This window comes from Rhincodon typus, chromosome 9 (genome assembly GCF_021869965.1).
Source record: "Rhincodon typus isolate 14 chromosome 9, sRhiTyp1.1, whole genome shotgun sequence".
Taxonomy (NCBI): Eukaryota; Metazoa; Chordata; class Chondrichthyes; order Orectolobiformes; family Rhincodontidae; genus Rhincodon; species Rhincodon typus.
In genome coordinates, this window is record NC_063340.1 from 41,969,055 (window position 1) to 41,988,466 (window position 19,412).

The following is a 19,412-nucleotide window of genomic DNA, read 5'->3' on the forward strand; positions in this document are numbered from 1 at the left end:
GACTCTGGGAGCGGCATGGTGTGGGCTGGTGAAGCCCGGGCAGGACTGTAGCAGCAGAGAAGGAAAAGTTTGACTCTCTTTAAGTTATCTTTCTTTATTTTTTATCTTAAGTCAATGAGAATGGTGCCTATGCATGGCAACAGTACACACTTTTCACTGCATTTTATACTGAATACACATGACAATAAATGATTCAACTTAATTCAATGATGTAGTGGTATGCAGTGACACCTGGGAGGATCACTTACAACAACCAAAAGCCTTGTTTGGGAAAGTAAAATTGGTTAACTTGATGATTAACTTTCCCGAAAGCAAATTTGCAAGTAATTGACTTAGGGCACATCCTAGGACAAGGAGAAGGGCTGCTAAGACCAGCAAAAGTATGAGCATTAGTGGAGTTCCATGCTCTTAAACTAAATGAGAAATAATGAGATTTTTGGGGGTGGGGAATGCCTGACTTTCATTGCAAGTTTGTACAAAATATTAGTACTATAACTTCTCCAATAATGGACTTGTGTAAAAAAGCCAAGACGGTGGGGTCAGGAAGTGCAGAATTTTTTGAGAAGTTGAATGCCATTTTGATCAATGAACCTGTGCTGGCTCACTCAAATTTCACTCAACCCTCAGGAAAGTTATTGAGGAATTTAATTGGAAGCATGCGCAAGGCTGTTACCAAAGCAACAATTTCACAGCATCCTAAATTTTTATCCTTTTGCCTCCAAGAATAACCCATTGAGCAAGGTGTTTTTTTCCTCATAAAGTCAATCTCTGCCGAGAAATCTGTGTTTTTTTCTGTTTTCCTGCAATTTGAAAGTGTTCCCTTTCACATGTTTAATTTGCGATATTTATAGGGATAAGCATTGATTCTTCTACTTTATTGACAATTTATGTTAAACAATGATTGAAACTTGACTGAATAAGTTTTTGTTGTGTCCAGGTAAGTGTGTTACATTATCCAGTTTTGACGTAAAATATAACAATCATTCTGGTGTTTTTGAATTAGACTGGAATTGCAAACATTCCATGAACCTTCAACGGTTTGTTACTGTTGTAAAAGAACTTTTTTGGTTTCCCTGGTTTGCAGAGAACAAGGCAGTCATGAAAGTTGATGAATGTTTTGCCTCCCATCACTTTGATGGGTGCTCCTGTAACAATAAGAGCATCTGCATCCAACAGTCAATAATGATACTTATAAATTGTGACAGCTTGCTGTGTCCAAAAGAGAAGACAGAGGTCACTCATTCCCTTACACTTTCGCTGTGGTATGTGTATATGGCACATGGGATCGGTCACTATAGTTGAATTCTCTGATGAATGACAACCTCCAGCAAAGCAGTTGCTTTCCCCAATCTTTAACACGTGTCAGTAGCAGATCCTGCCTGGTGTGGGTAAATGGTGCTACAACAGAAACACTGCTTGACAAATCGTTTTTTGTGAAACTGCTGGTGTTGCTTTGCAAGCATTAGGTGATGCTAGTGTTCATAGGGGTTGAATTTGGACTGTGGTAATTGCTGCTGGTACTATCTCAACTTCAGTAACTCTGTCTCAAAGATATCTCCCATTTCATTATCTCCACAGTGGAGAGGTAAGACCTATTCCCTTCTCTCATCTACAGTTACACAATGCCCTCAAAACATCGCAGTCAATTCTGCCAATGTGGAAATAGAGATGATGGCCCTGAACCACAAAATGTGATAGGATGGACAAAGTCAGAAATCACACGACACCATGTTATAGTCCAACAGGTTTATTTGAAAATACAAGCTTTCGGAGTCTCAATGCTTCTTCAGGTGTTAGTGGGTGAGATAATATCCAACACAGATTTTATAAGTAAAAGATCAAAGATTCACACCATTGATGAGGATAAATTAAACAAACCTAAGATGCTGTTAAATCTTTAATCAATTAGAAGGTTTTAATTGATTAATATGTATATGTAAATCCCCAAATTCCTTTCAGGAGGACTAAGTTTCAGTTGCCATGGTCCTCAGGCTTTCTAACCAGAGTAAACAATCAGTTTACATCAGTGGCTTCTTTTTCCTCTTTTCTGTGAAACTGCTTTATAGTAATGTAGATCGTCAGTAATGTAGCAATCTCTCTTCCCCCTCTCACTCACACACACTCTCTCTCCCTTGTCCTCACTCACACACACTCTCTCTCCCCCGTCCTCACTCACTCACTCTCACACACACACACACACACGTGAATGTATGCGGTGAATTTATATTTGCAGATACATTTTATTTTGTTCAAAAAGCACACAATTTATAAACAGTCATTTGATATGGTGTTTTATAAATTCCTACTTTAGAAATAAAACCAAGCTGACTCCAAAGCAAAGCACAAACAGATTCTAAACAAGGTCTCACACCTAACATGCATTGTCTGACCTAAAATGTCCCCTGTTCTTTACACTGATAAAACCTTTAGTTCTCTCAGGACCGTGACTTGAAGGGAATTTGGGGATTTACATGTACACATTAATCAATTAAAACCTTCTAATTGATTAAAGATTTAACAGCATCTTGGGTTTGTTTAGTACATCCTCATCAATGGTGTGAACCTTTGATCTTTTACTGATGTGTGTCTGATACTACCTCTCTCACTACACCTGAAGAAGGACAGAGGCTCTGAAAGCTTGTGTTTTCAAATAAACCTGTTGGACTATAACCTGGTGTCGTGTGATTTCTGACCTGGTCCACCCTCTTCAACACTGGCACTTCCACATCATGTGATAGGCTGGTCACAGACAGCGTCATCTCTTTAACCAGCACAGTGCATGTGATCAAGGATTCAGGATTGGGTTTGTTTCAAAGAAAAACTTCTCTCTGCTGATCTGTGTCACAAGTGTGTTGTTATGGCTTAGTAAATTTTAAAAGAACTATTTCAATGGCTCCCACTTTTTCTCTTTCGTTTGGAAAAAAAATCCTTTGCTGTTTCAAACTGTGTCCAGGCCCAAACACACAACTGTCCATTTCAAACTGAGTCTCCACATGACAAACCTCAATATAGTTATGTTTCACTGCAGTCTTGTCCAGGAAATATTGAAGTTTCGAGTACACCCCATTGTGAGAACATATATTAGAAATTAAGACATTAAGAACCACAGTTGAAAAATGGAGATAGTAAGATTTCTGAAGAAGGGTCCGACCCGAAACGTCAGCTTTCCTGCTCCTCTGATGCTGCCTGGCCTGCTGTGTTCCTCCAGCTCCACACTGTGTTAACTTAGTTGAAAATGGGTTTTGTTTTCAAAGTACCAGAGCCTTAATTGGAACATTGCTCCGTATTTTTTTTGCCTAAATCCTGTGGTAACAGCAACTATTTTAGCTTTCTACTTAAGAATTACATGGAAAGACAACAGGACTTCTGAAAGAGAAAGAGACTCGACATTGAAGAATCTGGAAGAAATGCCTCCCCAGACGAGAGAGAGAGAAAGAGGCATTTTGAAACATTGTCCAGCTGTAAAGCAACGAGGCAGCCTAAAGTGCCAGGCCTGCGGAATTAGAAGCCAGGAATCTTCAATCTCTCCCAAAATCTGATGTCCTGCTGAGCCCATCTGTACAAGAAAGCACCAACTATTCATCCGCAGAAGCCACCACAGCTGCTGGGTCTAGCTTCAAGTGTTAACCTCTTCATTTCAGCAAGAAAGAACTCTAGCAACAGATCCCAATGGCATACAACAGAAACATATTGAGACTTCTTTCCTATAAGTATTCTTTTGTCTTCCTTGTATTCCATTTTAATCTTGGTATCTGTAATTTTTTTCTTAATAACATGATCTGTTTATTTGTAAAATAGGCACTTGGAATACACAAGGGTAAATATTTCTGGTTAGCACGTAGTATTGGAAACGCTATTGAATAAAGTTGTTTTGAAACTTTTTTTGGCAATGTCTTTTATTTTAGAATGTTGGCCAAAGGGGTGTTGTAATAGTCAGTAGCAGAGGAATGGAAAGGTACAGAATTACTGAGCAGTGGTAGCATATTGAATAGTTCAGAGCTGGATTTTAATTGCATGCGATAATGGAGGGAAAATATACAAAAACAATGACCTCACCGAAGTAAACGTCCAAAGAGGGGGAAAAAAATCATCTGGGATTGTCATAGCCACCAGATGTGTCAGCAGTAAGTTCAGTCAACTGCATGGCTAATGTAACACAGTGTGGAGCTGGAGGAACACAGCAGGCCAGGCAGCACCAGAGGAGCAGGAAAGCTGATATTTCAGGTCGGGACCCTTCTTCAAAAAAATTTTTCAGCTTGGCAGTTCTTATTATCTCATGGCTAATGTAACACCTCTGTTTAAGAAGTGAGGGAGGCAGAAGACAGGAAACTACAGGATGGTTAGCCTGACCTCAGTAGTTGGGAAGATTTTAGAGTCCACTATTAAGGATGAGATTGCAGAGTACTTAGAAGTGCGTGGTAAAATAGGGCTGAGTCAGAGGTAATGAGTAAGTTAGACAAAGGAGATCTGGTGGACGTAATCTATTTGGATTTACAGAAGGCCTTTGACAAGGTGCTACAAAGGAGGCAGCTAAATAAGGTTAGTGCCTATGGTGTTTGGGGCCAGAACTGGCATGAATAAAGGATTGGCTGACTGACATAAAACAGAGAGTAGGAATAAAGTGTCTTTTTCACAATGGCAGCTAATGACTAGTGGAGTTCCAAGGGCTCAGTATTGGGACCACAACTATTCACGTTATACATTAACAATCTGGATGAAGGAACTGAGGGCTTGTTGCTAAGTTTGCTAAGATAGAACAGGTAGTGTTGAGGACCTGGGGAGGCTGCAGAAGGACTTGAAAGGCTAGGAAAGCGGGCAAAGAAGTGACAGATGGAATACAATGTGGAAAATGTGAGGTCTTGCACTTTAGTAGGATGAATAGAGACATAGAATATTTTCTAAATGGAAAAAGGCTTCAGAAATATGAAGCACAAAGGAACGTGGGAGTTCTAGTTCAGGATTCTCTTAAGGTTAGCATGCAAGTTCAGTTGCCAGTTAAGAAGACAATTAATTAGCATTAATTTCATGAGGGCTTAGAGTACAAAAGCAGAGACATACTGCTGAGGCTGTACAAGGTTCTGGTCAGACCGCGTTTGGAACATTGTGAGCAGTTTTGGACCTTTATCTATAAAGATGGATGTGCTGGCTTTGGAGGGAGTTCAGAGGAGGTTTACAAGAATGATCCTGAGGATAAAGGACTTGTCATATGAGGAACAGTTGAAGAGTCTAGGTCTGTACTTGATGGAGTTTAGACATATGAGGGGCATCTGATTAAAACTCACAGAATACTCACAGAGAGGCCGGGATACATGGAGAAAATGTTTCCACTAGTAGGAGAGACTAGGACCCGGGAACACAGCCTCAGGGTGAAGGAACAGCCCTTTAGAACTGAGATGAGGAGGAATTTCTTCATCTGATGGTGGTGAATTTGTCTAACTCATTGCCACAGAAGGCTGTAGAGGCCAAGTCATTGAGTATATGTAAAACAGAGATAGTTTGATTAGTAAAGGAGTGAAGGGTTATGTAAAAAAGGTGGGAGAATTGGGTTGAGAAACATATCAGCCACGATCAAAGGGTAGAGGAGGCTCAAAGGGCCAAATGGCCTAATTCTGCCTCTATTTCATATGGTCTTACGGGTTTTTTTTAATTCATACATGGATGTGAGCTTTGCAGGCTGGGCCAACATTTGGTGGAGAACAAACTGAATATCGGTGAACAGGGTATCGCTGATCAAATGCCATTTGATAGCATTGTCAATGATGTGATGTGATGTTGAAAATGGAGACATGTATCAAGCCTCCTGCACTTGTTATTCATTCAAATGTTCACCACCATTCATGATTGGATGTGGCTGTATTGCAGAGCTTGGATTCGATCCATTGCTTGTATTATTTCTTAGCCGTGTATTTCACATTCGGCTTCCAGCATGCAAATTGTTATGTATGGTAGGTCTACTAGGTCCAGGCCTCATCTTTAGGTAGGCATGGTGCTGCTCATGGCATGCCGCCCTGCACTCTCCATTGAAGCAGAGCTGATCTCCTAGTTTCTGCTAATGAAAGAGTGGGCGATATGCCAAGTAATGAGGTTATAGATTGTAATTGAACACAATTTTGCAGTTGTCGGTTTTGTATTATAGTTGGGGTGTATTATATTGGGACACTGTTCCTTTAAGAAGTGAGTCATATGAGCACTGGTGAGTCATCAGCCAGGTTCATGGGCTTGTTCAGTCTTGTCTTGGGTTATCACAGATTGCACAATTTCACAATAAAGCTTCCCTGTTGGGTTGCAGCAAGTGCCAAATTCATAGGTTCTCTAGTTTTGACTGGAGTCTAGTAACAGCCCAGAATAGAATATTGTTGATGACATACAGCACCTCATGGAAGCCAAGTTTTGAGAGGATTAAACGTGCGGCTGAAGTATTGATATCAGGGAAGACCAAGCTCCTTTGTCGGGGTTGGTTTCAATTAAACCTGGTTGGGACCAATGTCTGATCAATAAAATAATCAGGGCATTAGATAGAGCTTCAAACTAGCAGATGGGTTTGGAGTGGATGGAGGTTGAGAAAGAACTCAGGAAAGGATAGAGCAGTGCAGTGTTTGGGAAACAAATACGCAGAGTGGATCAGGAGGAGCAGTGAAAAGAACAAAGATATTATAGCCCAAAGTCAGTTCATAGAAAATCAGCAATTGTCAAAGCTAAAAGTGTCAAGTTTGCATGTGTGAAGCATTTGAAAAAAATAAGATAAAATAACAGACAGAAATTAATAGGTTTGACCTAATAACTATTGTAAAATGACCAGAGTTAGAATGTAAATATTCCATGGTACTTGACATTTAGAATAGATAGGCAAAATGGAAAAGGAGGAATGGTAACTCCAACAATAAGATTTTAATTTTGTTCTTTCATGAGTGTGGACATCACTAGTTAGATCAGCATTGTCCATCCCTAATTGCTCCTTGAACTGAGTGGCCGCATGGAAGGACAGCTAAGAGTCAATCACCTTGCTGTGGGTCTGCAGTCACACTTAGGCTAGACTGTATAAGGTTGACAGATGTTACTCCCTAAACAACATTAGTGAATGAACTGGATGGGCTTTTACAACAATCAATGATAGTTTCAAGATTACTATTCCTGAAGCCAGCAATCACTTCCAGATCTATTAATTGAATTTGAATAGTACCGGGTGCCTTGGCAAGATTTGAACCTATGTCCCCAGAGCATTAGCTCATGCCTCTGTACTTACTGTCAAGTGAAATTGCCACTGTGTCTTTGACAAGTTGATGTCAGACTGCCTTCTTGAAGCACTGCAACCCATGTAGTATAAGTAAAGTCATAGAGTCATACAGCACGGAAACAGACATTTTGGTCACACTCACTCTGTTGTTAGGAATGGAAATCTAAGCTATTGACCCTATAATAAAGTTCCAAGTTAAAAGCAGTACGTGTGATTTGTTGGAGAGTAACTTGGAGGAAGTGGTTTTCCCATACATCTGCTGGCCATGTCCTTCTAAGTGGTTGAGGCCACTGATTTGTAATGGGATAAAGACAGTCAAAAGGATCTTAGCTCAGAAAATCAAGAAATATGTCATGGTAGTGATAACGTAGGAACTATAAACTTGCAAAATCTTTCCCTCTATTCATGTATCACAAATGTCACTAAATATGAGAACATGTCAATTTTTTACCAGTTTGTGTGGTGTGAGTAATGGCGAGAAAGTTGGAAGATATAATGAGAATGAAAAATTAGGATTCTAGATGTTAATAAAACTTAGAAAATCAAGGATTTAACCTTTTTTCAAGACTTTATGAATTAAGAAGGACAGGAAATAAACAATAAACTACTAGCCTTACCATATCATGATCCCTGCCCTGAAACCAACTCAGACACTAATTCAAACATTCAGCACTTTACTTTGGAAGTTTGGGAGCAGCTTTGCCTTGCATTGCTTCTGCCAGGTCACTTTGTGTCACTTTCTTGGACTGAGTATGATGGAATTGGATAGAAGAGCACTCCATAGTAGGACAGGTGGCTCAGTGGTTAGCACTGCTGCCTCACAGTGCCAGGGACGCGGGTTTGATTCCAGCCTTGGGTGACTGTCTGTGTGAAGTTTACATGTTCTCCTTGTGTCTGTGTGGGTTTCCTCCAGGTGCTGTGGTTTCCTCCCACAGTCCAAAGATGTGCAGGTTAGGTGGTTTGGCCATGCTGAATCATCCCATAGTGTCCAGGTTGGCCAGGGGAAATGCAGGGTTACAACAACAGGATAAGGTGGTGGGTCTGGGTGAGATGCTCTTTGGAGGGTCAGTGTGGACATGATGGGCCAAATGGCCTGCTTCCACACTGTAGGGACAAGTTACAAGGTACAATGTACCTTCTAGGTACAAGGTGTCCCCAACCAGTGAGCAGGTAGCACAGAGAGCAGGGAAGTTTAGAGGTTTGGGAGGATAAAAGGAATGAGTGGACATGATGTATGCAATAGTAAGTGTTGTAGTTTGTGAGCCTTGGTCAGATGCATATGATCTGGTGAGTTGGGGTAAGTGATCACCCCCTGACTGGGTGGTAACAGTGAGAAGTTGGTGGCTCTCACTTTTGAACAGTACAGAAGATCATCGACTTCCTTCCAACACTGCTGGCCATTCCTGTTAACTCAGGATGCAGGACTGACCCGACTACAATTTGTGCCCAGGCTGGTTGTTTCTGGTGGCACTACCAGCTGGAGTAAGGACTGTCCACCTTTGATGAACCTATCCACCAACTCTTCCAGAATTCTGTCCACAAAACAATCCTGTCCACCATGTTCAGTATGGAGCAGCACAGTGTGAGCAGCACTTCCTCAATTTGAAGTGGTGTACAGCTGCCCTTAAAATACGGTGCCAGAGACTTGAACACTGGAAGATCACAGCAGAATGAGCACTTTCGCCTCTCCAGCTGAGTGATGCCATGGGAAAGGTTCTTACGAGCCCCGTCACACAGCTAATAAAGTGACAAGCAGAAGATTGTGTGAGAAAAGACTCTGAGAGATGGTGGACAGAGCATCAGGCATCTCGACAGAACACTTTAACTGGAAATAAAAAAATTCTGCCCCTCGTTTCAAACCGTTTCCCAATCTTTAAAAGCATGTTGAAAATGAACAGAACCAGCAGCTAGTCAGATAGTTAGCATTAGCCCGTGGAACAGGAAGAAAGGAAATTCTGACCACAAAGAATATAAACCAAAGTGACAAAGTGCTTTGAGTGCTTTTAACATACAAAGCCTTCACTGTGATTTGAAACTTGTGGTCGTGCTTAAAAACCTTGGGACAGCTTTGTTGAGAAACTGAACATCTGCATTTGCAATCCCTGCAACGGCCGCACTCCCAGGCCTCATTGTACGAACATAACGACCTGCAACTCTCATGGGGATCAGCAACAGCAGCAACAGACAGCGAGAAACAGCAAGATCAAGCTAGCAGCAGGTGACCGCCCTGCGTTGTCTTTGTCAATTGTGGGCAATGAGGAGGGAGGAGTGGTGAGCGGAGAGGTATGGGAGCTAACAGCTATTTTCTTTCCTGTGCTGTGCTGGCAAGTGTCACTTCAGCTTTGATAACCCAGGCACTCTTACACTGTCTGAGTGCGGCCAACTGTAAACGTGCAGATCTGCAGGGTGACTAAGCCTGGATTCCAGGAACCGACAGTCAAGAGGAAAATATTGATCTGCAGTTGGCTTATAGAAACCAGTTTGAGCAATTTAAATGGGGGGTCAGTCCCAGATGTTTGCCTTCACATCTCAATATGAATAGAGTGCAACACAGAAGATTGGTTCCTCAATCAAGTTGTGAATTCAAAGGACTGCACACAGATGTCACCCTCCTGAACTGGATAGCTTAGAGCATAGGTATTAAAAAATACCTTGTGTATGTCTGAATTATAGCTTTTATGCAGCATCTTTAACTGAGTGTAATACACCCTAAAGAACTTCGCAGAGGCATAATCTGAATATGAATTCTGAGACAGTAACAGGGGTGACCAAAAGCATAATCAAAGCGGTAAACTTTAAGGGAAGCATTACAAAACATGAGGGAGGTGGAGGGAAGAAAGGATGGAGAGTGGCATCAAGGTGGCTGAAGACACAGTTTCAGTTCTGCAGCAATGAAAAGCAGGGATTCACAACTCGCTAGTGTTAGAAGATTTAAGATATCGATGGGGTCGTGTATAGAATGGAAGATTTGGCAGGGACCGTGAGAAGAATGTCCATGAAAGGAATTAAAAATGAAGGTGAAGTAGAGGGGTGTGAGGAGCTCATGTAGGTCAGTGAGAACAAGGATGTTGGGTGAGCAGACCAAAAAAGATCGGATGAACTGAAACTCACGCTGAACAGAATTAAAGTGGCAATATATTTATAAGGGTCGAGGCCCGAAACGTCAGCCTCTCTGCTCCTATGATGCTGCTTGGCCTGCTGTGTTCATCCAGCCCTGCACCTTGTTGTCTCGGATTCTCCAGCATCTGCAGTTCCTACTATCTCTGATATATTTATATAGTCAGCTTTGGAGGAGGCAACAGCATGGATATTAATATCGTTGGCAGGTAAGCCAAGCCACGACTTAAAGTTAAACTTATACAGCACAGACAATGGTGAAGATTTGTGAGAAGCTAAAGGATTGGGAAGCCTTTAATAACCAGCAGAGGAAAAAAGGCAGAGAAAATGAAATATGAGGGTAAGCTAGCGAGTGATACAAAAGAAGACTGCAAGAATTTTTTAAAAATGTATAAAAGGTAATCTGTAGGCAAGAGTGGACATTGGACCACTGGGAAATGAGGCTAGAGAAGTAGCAACGGATAACAAAGAACTGAGTGGGTACTTTGCATAATGGAAGACACCAGCAGCACACCAGAGCTTGAAGAGAGTTGGAGACAGAGGTGAGTGTCAGGGCCATCACTAAGGAGAAGCTGCTGGGGAAGCTGAAAGATCTGAAGGTGGATAAATCACCCAGACCAGATAGATTACACCCCACAGTTCTGAAGGAGACAGCTGAGGAGATTGGGGAGGCATTTGTTGTGATCTTTCAGGAATCACCAGAGGCAGGGAGGATCCCAGAGGACTGGAAAATATCTAATATAACACCCCAGTTTAAGAATGGAGGGAGGCAGAAAATGAAAAATTATCAGCCGGTTAGCCTGACATCAGTTCTTCAGAAGATTCCCAAGTCCATTATTAAAGATGAGGTTGCAGAATATTTGAAAGAGCCTGGTAAAAATAGGCTGAGTCAACACAGCTTTGTCAAGAGGAGATCATGCCTGACAAATCTGTCAGAATGCTTTAAGGGAGTAGTTAGCAAGTTGGACAAAGTAGAGCAAATGATGTGATCTGAGTTTCCAGAAGGCCATTGACAAGGTGCCATACAGGAAGCTGTTAAATAAGAGCCTGGGGTCTGAGAGGCAGGAACTGGCAAGGGTAGGTGATTGTCTGACTGGCAGAAGGCAGAGAGTGGGAATAAAAGGGTCTTTTTCAGGATGGCAGCTGGTGACTAGTGGAGTTCCATAGAGCTCAGTGTTGGGACCACAACTATTCAGGTTAAACATTAACAATCTGGACGAAGGAACCGTGGGTACAGTTTGTAGATAACACAAAGATAGGTGGAGGAACAGGTAGTGTTGAGGAAATGGGGAAGCTGCAGAAGGACTTGGACAGGCTAAGAGAGTGGACAAAGAAGTGGCAGATTGAATACAATGTGGGAAGGTGCAAGCTTATGCACTTTGGTAGGACAAATAGAGGTGTAGACTATTTTCTAAATGGGGAAAGGCTTTGGAAATCTGAAGTACAAAGGGACTTGGGAGTCCTGGTTCAGGATTCTTTGATGTTAACATGCAGGTTCTTGTTGCAGTTAGGAAGGCAAATGTGATGTTAGCATTCATTTCAAAAGGGCTGGAGTATAAGAGCAGAGATGTATTGCTGAAGCTATATAAGGCTCTGGTCCAACCACATTTGGAATATTGTGAGCAGTTTTGGGTGCTATATCTAAGGAAGGATGTGCTGGTTTTGGAGGGTCCAGAGGAAGTTTACAAGAATGATCCAGGATTGTCAAGGTCTTGTAATATGAGAAGCAGTTGAGGATTCTAGGTCTGTATTCAACAGAGTTTAGAAGGATGAAGGGGGAATCTTATTGAAACGTACAGAATGCTGAGAGGCCTGGTTCAAGTGGACATGGAGAAGACATTTATGATAGTAGGAGAAACTAGGACCTGAGGGCATAGCCTTTCGAACAGCTCTTTAGAGCTGAAATGAAGAGTAATTTCTTAAGCCAGAGGGTGGTGAATCTGTGGAACCCATTGCCTCAGAGGCTGCAGAGGCCAAATCATTGAGGGTTTTTAAGAAAGAAGTTCTTGATTAGTAAGGGGATCAAGGGTTACAGGTTGAAGGCAGGAGAATTGTTTTGAGGAACATATGAGCCATGATCAAATGGCAGAGCAGACATTATGGGCCAAATGGCCTAATTCTGCTCCTTTATCTTATGACCTGGATTTTGCATTCAGTTGTGAATGAACAGTGCTTACCATATTATAAACAGAAAGTTACAACCTGGTTCTCTGTGAGCTTTGCACTGTGATTTGTGTGTATTGAAGAGATAAAACATCATCGGACCCTCCACTGGCCATCTCAGACCAGTTTGAGCTGAGCAAGCAATGACCTGTCTCTTTAACAAAGAAGATGAAGAAAGACACACAGATGCTGCAATATTCAAATATACAATTTCCAATTTCTCCCTGTATTTGTGTTGCCTCCGGAATGATATCTACAATGCACAATACTTTTGCTGTTCCTGCATTGTGCTACTGTAATGAAAGCATTGGCACACACACTCATACAGACATGAACACACAAACAGAGAAGAAATGCAATAAGTTTACAGTGTAGACAGATTGCAACACTGATCCAGATGTATGGCACTACTATAGATGTTTTGTAATTCAAAGATTCAGGTAACATTTTGTCTGAATCTCACACAGCTGACCATGTGTCGAATCCAATCTACTTATTTCTTTCTAACCTTTTTTATGTTTTCACCAGGTGAAGATGTTGAAGAATTACATCACGGATGCAACTAAACCAATCTTGTTGAACCCGAGCAAATGAAGTTGTCATCAGGTAAATATCTACCAGGAAAACGGCTCTGAAGCATGGGAAATTTTCCCTGTAAATGGGACAGACTGTGTAGACAATTGGGTCAACAAGTGTAAGAACTTGTTACTGGTTATTACTGGCTATGACCATGGTTTGTAAACTTATGTGTATATAACATATGCTATTGTTTATTTGCATATTTAATATTGGCTTTATCTATCTGTTCTGTCTTCTATCTATTCACCGTCTTCTATATTTTACCCCAGAAGCAATTCTGTCAAAGTTCACAGTTACATAAATATAGTGACCCATGGTGATGAAGATAGAAGCTTCAAAATGTTCAGAAAATGCACCAAATATTTTTAAAATATCCCCTTCCCTGATCCCCAACTGGAGCCCTGATTTGCAACAATGCAAGATGAATAAAAAATCATGATCTGCACAGTAATCATTACAGATAAGCAATTGTCAAGTGGTGAATGGCAAAAAGTAAACTGTACAGCCATTCCCGAGACGATACCAATGAAATCAAAATGTTTATTCCTTTCCCCGATGCATTCATCTTTCCTCTGATTAAATGGAAATCAGTTTATAGAAGTAAGGGAAAAAAGAACAAGAATTTAGTTGCTAACCAGCCCATATATTTTCCTTGAATTTAAATTGGCAAGTATATTAAGCCAAGCTGGTATATTGTAGAATTGTTTATTTTTGTTATTTGTTCATAGGATGATAGGGTCACTGGTTAAGGCAGCATTTTTGGGTCCATCCCCAGTTACCAGACCCAGCACATTGCTATGGGTTTGGAGTCACATGTAGGCCAGATCAGTTAAGGATGGCAGATTTTCCTCCTGAAAAACATTAGTGGTCCAAATGGGTTGTTATGACAATGACCTGTGGTTAAATGGTTTACATTAGGCCAGCTTTTTATAGAATTCAAATTTCACCATCTGTCATGGTAGGATTCAAACCCATGACCCCAAAACATTAGAGGTTCTGTATTACTGGTCCACTGGCATGCCCACTTCACCACCACTGGCTCACTGACAGGTAGAAGCAGGAGCTGGAAGCCACTGGCTAAGTCACTTTCCATCATAGTGGAAATCAAAAATGAGCAAAGGGGAAGAAAATGTCTATGATCATAGTCGGAGTGAGTAGGGTAAGTGTCGAGCTGTGAGCGAGGGGGCTACAGGACCCACCAAAGTGAGGGCACTTAAAGAGAAAGCACATCACACACCGATCCGTACACGGTCCAGAACACAAACCAGCAGTGTCCCTCATCCTTAGATATCCTCATACAGTGTCCCCCGTTTGCTACACACCTCCCTGATGCAGACATCACCAGCATCAACACTTTTGGACGTAGAGACTCAGGAAAGAATAAAGTTGTTGTACGACAATGGGCAATCGTGTCAGCAGCACCCACTGGTCCCTGTATACCTTGATCCTATTGCTTCTAGATACTACAGCAAACTCTCGCCACAGCCATCAATCCATGGTACATTTTGTGTAGCCATGAAGTGATGCCTCGTGCTGGAACAATGACCTTCAGGGCTAAACAGAGAGACCAAAAACAGACTTATTGTCATAGCAGAGCTATTTATTTAAAAAGTGCCAAATAATGTACAATGCATTGCCACCCATGCCATTCAAGTGGCCTCAAAGTGATGTTTTCTTCCATTCCTTCCAACTGCACCCTAAGGATACTCCCTAGTTCTGTAGAAGGGATACAGGGAGCCTGCACAGCAGTGGAGCCCATTGACCTGAAAGGTTTGATTCAATGCTCCTGGGGGCTGCTTTTGTCTAGACGGGGTCAGGCATGCCAAGGGTCTTATTGCAGCAAGCAAGTGGATCCTTCTCAACGTGACTTCCAAGTGTCGGAGAGGGATAGGCAGGATGGAGGTGAAGGGCTCAGCCACCTCTCGAGTGTCCTGAGGGGGCGGCATATGGTTCCTCCTCCAACTGGGTACCTCCTGGCACTGCCCTGTCTCCTGGTGAGGAAAGGAGTACTCGCTAATCTCTTTCCCTCTGTCACCATGCCTTTGCTCCTGAGGGTCAATGGCTGCGACACTGGCATGTAGGTGTGTGTACCACTCCAGCAGACTCTGACAGAGCTGCGCCTAGCTGTCCATGACAACCGCCAACCTGTCCATGAAGACAGATGATCACATGACTCGCTGTCCTGCTGCAGCTTCTGGGCAATGAGGGCCTTTCTGTCCCACATCTCTGTCTGCTGCTGCTGTTCCTCCCTGTGCCTGTGGGTGAAATCCCTGATCACAGACACCACAGGGGCCCCTCCTGTCTGGGGCTGAGAAAGTGCCTGGTCTCTGACAGTCTTCCATGTGGTGTGAACATTTGATCTTTTACTTATAAATTCTGTGTCAGATACTATCTCTCTGACCTGAAGAAGGACTGAGGCTCCGAAAGAATGTGTTTTCAAATAAACCTGTTGGACTATAACCTGTTTCTCACAGAGTCTTCCCAGTGTTAACAATTAAGGCGTTTCTTTCTCAGCCACCTGCAGAGATATGGGGTACACAAGAACAATAAAATTAATAGTGGGAGTAGGCAATTAAATCCTTTAAGCCCGCTCTGGCATTTAACATGTGCATGGCTGATCTTATTCTGGCCTCTAACACTTGCTTTCCATAGTCCGATATCCTACTTTTCATCAGAAACGTATCTATTTCTTTCTTGAATTAGTTGATCGATTCTGCCTCTACTGCACTCTGAGGCAGTGAGTTCCACAGATTCACAACCCTCTGAGAGAAGTAGTTTCTCCTCATTTCAGATGTGAACCTACCTCCTCTCACTCTATATCTATGACTTCTTGTTCGAGACTGTCCCACAAGGGGGATCATCTGTTCCATGTCCACCTTATCAATTCCCTTTAGCATTTTATGTAACTCAATCAGAATGTAGAATCATAGAATCCCTACAGGCCATTCAGCCCATCAAGTCCACACCGACCGTCCAAAAGACCATCCAACCCATTCTCACCCCCTACCCTATCCCTGTAATGCTGCATTTCCCATGGCTAACCCATCTAACCTGTACATCAAACAAAATGTTTGCAACCAAACCCATCAGCTCAGTGAGCATGTCTACAATCTCATCCACAACCTGAGCTACATATCTTCTCGAAAACTTTAAACATTTTTGGACTGTGGGAGGAAACCAGAAGAAACCCATACAGACGCAGGGAGACCAGTTGCCCAAGGATGGAATTGGTGCTGTAAGGCAGCAGTGCCAACTGCTGAGCCATCGTGCCATTCAATCCGCCCTTGTTCTTCTGAACTCCAGCAAGTAAAAGCCCAAGCTATTCAACCGCTCCTTGTACAATAACCCTTTCATCCCTGAAATCAATCTGGTGAACCTTCTCTGAACTACTCACAAGTTTGCGCTCTCAAATTTTCTAAGGCTGACATTCCCACCAGTGTGTCAGTGTCTGAGATAATTGGGGGATAGAAGATGCAGCGGTCCCCATATTCTTGTCCTCAAAGTCAAAGCGGTTCCATCAGGAGGTGCTGGCATTTCACTGCAGAGCTGATGAAAATGCTGGCAATACCTGCTGGTCAAAAGAAAGAGAAGGCCACAAGGCCAGTGGTTAGAAGTGGTGAGTAACGAATGATACAGACAGTGGGGTTACTGTGAGATTTTCCAGTGAAATGAAGCACAGTACTTACTTGATTGGCAAGTCATGAATGACTTAGCATCTTACAGGAGTGGTCCCAAGGACCTGGGCCAGGGTTCTCTCCTCAAAGATAGTGAGGACCCGAATGTCAGGTACCTCTCCAGTTGCATCGGCTTTCTCTGCCCTGTTATAGGTTGTATTCTCCTGTAATGAGAGAAAGGAGGGATTGAGTGAGATGAAATTGGCCGACACTGCTGTTAGTGCTGGTGCCAGTGGGCAGAAGGTGGTAAAGTCATCCCAGGTAATGAGTAGGCAGCGCAGAGGGCATGCAAGTCTACTGTTTTGGGAGATGTCACAGAGGCAGAGTAGGTATTTGATGAGGCAGCTCTGAAAAGATACAATGAAAGGACTTGCACATCCCCACGGACAAAGTTTCTTCACAAAACTCAATACAACCCACACTTAGTCAAAAAATGTAAGGTACAGTCCCTAGTTCTAGTCTCTCCTATAGATCTCTCCCATACCCTCTAAGTATCCATCTTGGCAAATAACCTGTCATTCTTCTAACCAGGCCTAATCTATCCAATCTTTTCTTATTAAATAATCCATTCATCAAAGGAATCTGTTAACTGAATCCTCTTTGCACTGTTTCTAATGCAATTGTATCCCTTATTGAGGAAGCAAACCAAACTTTAGAACTAGAATTAGAATTAGATTTTATTGTTATGTGTATTCAAGTATAGGAATACATGAGTACAGTGAAAAGTGTACATAGTCCCCCTTCTCTATCACCATTTTGATTACAAAGCCAGAACCTCAAAAAAAAACAGCAGAAATAAACAAAAAGTAAAAGGTAAGAAAAACGTCTAGATCTCAAAGTCTAAGTCTTACCTCCATAAAGGTTTTTGGAACCACTGATACAGGCACCCAGGCCTAGCCACGGCTTGAAGTCTTGGTCAGTCTGTAAGTCTCACATCGATCGCCAGGAGGGACTGCGTTCTTGCTGCCGCTGTCACTACCACCACCTCCTCCAATCACAGGAGGAGCTTTGCCATCACAGCCAGCCCCGAATACTGGGAGGATGTCCTTGCTACCGCCTCCAATTGCCGAGAGGAGCCATGTCTGCTGCTGCTGCTCAAACCGCCAGGAGGCTGCCACCATTCTGCGCATGACTTGCTCTTGCTGCTGTGCCAATTCTGCCGATTAACCTGCCGCAAATGGCTTGAAAGAAAAGAAAAATGAGAAGAAAAAAATGAAAGAAGAAAAAGAAAAAGAAAAATAGCAAGAGTTAAAAGAAAGAAAACCGATGCGAGTGGACAAGCCCCCAGGCTCAGGAGCCTGCACACAGTCTGCTACTCTGCCGCCATCTTGTTAGGTGATGATGACAGATCTCTAGATGTGGTCTCACCAATGCCCTGTTCAGTTCAAGCAACACTTCCCTACTTTTATGTTACAGTCCCCTCGAAATAAATGAAAAGATTCCATTACCATCCTAATCACTTGCTATATGTACAAACGAACATTTGTGATTCATGTATCCAACAATATAAATGAATAAGTATGTCTATGAAGCTATAGAATATGAAGCATTAATTCAGCCTCAACTGGAGCATCATGCTCAGTTTGGGATACCACACATGGAAGGATGTGAAAGCTTTAGAAAGAACAAAGAAAAGATTCATGAGAATGGTACCAGAAATGAGGAGCAGATAGACTGGAGAAACTGGGACTGTTCTCCTTAGAGAAGATAGGGAGGAGATTTGATAGAGGTGTTTAAAATTATGAGAGGTCTGGGCAGCGTTAAGAGGGAAGATCTATTCCTGCTGGTCACACTTTCAAGAAGTGTAAGACACAGATCTAAACTGAATGGCAAACTAACCAAAGGCAACATATTGTAAAACACTTTTGCATAGCAAGTGGTTAGGATCTGGTATGCATTAACTGAATGTCTGGTAAGATTCAGTCATGACTTTCAAAAGGGAATTTAATAATTATCTGAAATGAAACAATTTGTAGGACGATGGAGAAGGATATGGATCTAGCAGCATCGCTTTTTCACAGAACTAGTACTAACTTAATAGGCAGACTGGCTTCCTCTGTGCTGTAACTATTCTCTGATTCAAATACCGTGGTTCCATAGTATGGAATTCTCTAAACCTTCTGCTGGCCTCCCCCTTTATTATCCTCTGTAAAACCTATGCCATTAACAAAGCTTTAGCTCACTCTGCCTACTGTGTCTTTGGGTCAGTCTCTATTTTTGTATTGTTACACTTCTGTGAAAGGTATCAAGATACTTTCCATGTTAAAGGCACTATGCAAATGCAAGGTATTGTTATTCTTCCTACACTGATTCGAAATTGGTTTAGAATTAGATCTAGTGTATCATAAAGTGTAAGCTTTGCATTGACTTTTTTTAATAAATTGATAATTCTGCTTCCAAAACAGGCTCTGCACGATAACCAAACAAAATTACATTTATTTTTCCCTCCTCACACCCCAGTGTGGTTATAAAGCTGGAGCTTAACAAAAGGTTTAGTTCATGAAGCAGAGAAACCAAACTAACCAAGCACAGCTGAAAAGTATTCACTCTGCTATACAATCAGCTCTGATTCTTTGTTCCATTGTAGCTTTTCAGAGCAGTTTGTGATGAAGATGGAGGTGGAGGTGGGGAAATGTGGGGGAACT

At 42.2% G+C, this 19,412-nt stretch overlaps 1 long non-coding RNA gene across 1 annotated transcript in view; it reads left to right on the forward strand.

The window, feature by feature from the left end:
• LOC125484101 overlaps positions 1-19,412 on the forward strand; it is a 41,506-nt gene that overhangs the window by 19,000 nt on the left and 3,094 nt on the right. The window contains exon 2 of the long non-coding RNA XR_007262951.1: positions 13,043-13,120. This is a non-coding gene — a long non-coding RNA (uncharacterized LOC125484101). The remainder of the gene's footprint in view (positions 1-13,042; positions 13,121-19,412) is intronic.